Here is a 1968-nt window from a genome sequence, read left to right as displayed (position 1 = left end):
CGTTATGATTTCTTAGCCTACTTTGTTGGCCTAATTACCGTTAACGTCAGTGTTGGTGGTTAGTCAAAAACGTTCAGTGCTGTAACGTTAGCTATACTTGCATAATTATGTGGTTTTCAAAGAAAAGTGTGATCTAATCATTTTAGCGATTGGTAATTGGGCATTTCATCGTTATCTATGCAACTTCAGGCACTAGGCAGGCAGGACTGAGACTGTATGCCTTAAGAGTGTGTGTGTGTGTGTGTGTGTGTGTGTGTGAGTGTGAGAGAGAGAGAGAGAGAGATGGTAGCAGGGTGGGTCCTGTCCTGGTCATGTAAAGCTCATCAAAATCTGTATTTTAAGGTCGTTCCGTATTTTGTACTGAGGGGTTGTTTATGATCATGTAATCATTTTGAACACATATACTTCCATTAACCTAACGTTACTGTGACTTTTTTTTAAATGTACACCTCAGAATACAGGCCACACTGACCAGAGACCTGCCTGCACTCCTTTGGATGAAGAATGGCTCCCCGTGTATACATGTGTGAACCATTTCTTGTGTTGGAAAAACAGGAGACCTGAAGAGCTCTTGGTAAGTTGTATATTGATTTAATAGAATAAGTAATACGTTTTTGTTTAGATGAGCCAAATCATAGGAATCAGCTTTCATCTAGGCCTGTGTTTTGTGATGTGTCATTTTTAGATGCTTTTGGTTTGCCTCATCCATTATGTCAGCAAAGAACAGGAGTGGGCAGGAAACATGCGCTGTTGAAAACATGGCCAACCAACTGGAGCACCCACAAGGCTCTTGTGAAGGAAGTCCACAAGCCTTTGTGCTTCAGGTCTGTATGTGTTGACAAATATATCTTGCTCTTGGTGATTGTCATTGGTAATATATCAGCATTTAACAATCACACAATGTCAATGTTGCCCAAAATAACTACCAGGGAGGTGTTACCAAGACAGCTGCAGAGTGGCAAGACTGGGCTTTAGTAATATTTTGTCAGACAGTATAAATAAAGGATAAATAGTTTAATGATTTTTTGCTGTCTGCAATGTTTGATGCTGTCCATGCATCTCAAATTGAAGGATGGATGGAAAGAACTCTTTGATCAACCCCCACAGAGAGCTGAGGTGGCTATCTGTAAGTATATTTGAGTGGACAAACAGAATTTCTCTGACAGATGACATGTTGAAATCTTGCTTTAGACCTCATAATGATCTTATAATATTATTTTATACCTAAATGCAGTTTGGAGACACCCCCGGCTGGTAGTGCTGCTGAAACTGGTGGAGGCAACAATGAAGCGGCAACAGAAAGAGAAGGCAGGTGGCAAATGTTGCTGCTATTGAACAATACTTTGAGAGTGAGTATGTGTGCATGTATGTAGCTGGGTAGGTCATGGTACATGGTACAAAAATACAGAATTTAAAGCACTAGCACAACACTTAACTCACAACCCACAACTACTGACAATGGAATTACTCTTTTAGAGTGAGTGAGTGAGGGAGAGAGATAGAATATTTCTGTAAATGTTTAATGTTAATTTAGAATAATTTATTTCTTTGAATCATTATACAGTTTTAAAATGTTTAATTGTTTGTGTTTTTGTATATGAAAGATGTCGATTGTTGTAGATAAAAGTAGATTGTATATTTTAACTTGTTTAATTTCTAAAGTGTATATATGTAAAAGCTTGTATAATTTTTAAATGTTTGTTTTATTTGTAAGGTTGTGTTTGTCAAACTTGTTAATAAAAGTAGCTTGTGCTTTTAATTACTAGTTCTGGATTTGTGTTTATTTTCAAGTACTTTTGGTAGTTAATGGGCCACATGTGGCCCGGGGACCCAGCCGACATTCAGCCAACACTCAGTCAGATCAGTTTTATAGTGCGTGGGCCAGTACAGGCCCAGAGGCCCAGCCGACACTCAGCCAACACTCAGTCAGATCAGTTTTATAGTGTGTGGGCCAGTACAGGCCCAGAG

The 1968-nt window shown here is 38.9% G+C and overlaps 1 long non-coding RNA gene across 1 annotated transcript; it reads left to right on the top strand.

Annotated features, from left to right (window-relative positions):
- Positions 1-511: 511 nt before the first annotated feature.
- Positions 512-1614, top strand: LOC125297646. Its single transcript, XR_007194084.1, has 4 exons — positions 512-574; positions 686-824; positions 1072-1126; positions 1235-1614. It is a non-coding gene; the product is annotated as an uncharacterized LOC125297646 (long non-coding RNA).
- The last annotated feature ends 354 nt before the right edge of the window (positions 1615-1968 follow it).

Source organism: Alosa alosa, chromosome 7, assembly GCF_017589495.1.
Source record: "Alosa alosa isolate M-15738 ecotype Scorff River chromosome 7, AALO_Geno_1.1, whole genome shotgun sequence".
Lineage (NCBI taxonomy): Eukaryota > Metazoa > Chordata > Actinopteri > Clupeiformes > Clupeidae > Alosa > Alosa alosa.
Note: the sequence above shows the minus strand (reverse complement) of the source record. Positions and strands in the feature narration are given on the sequence as shown.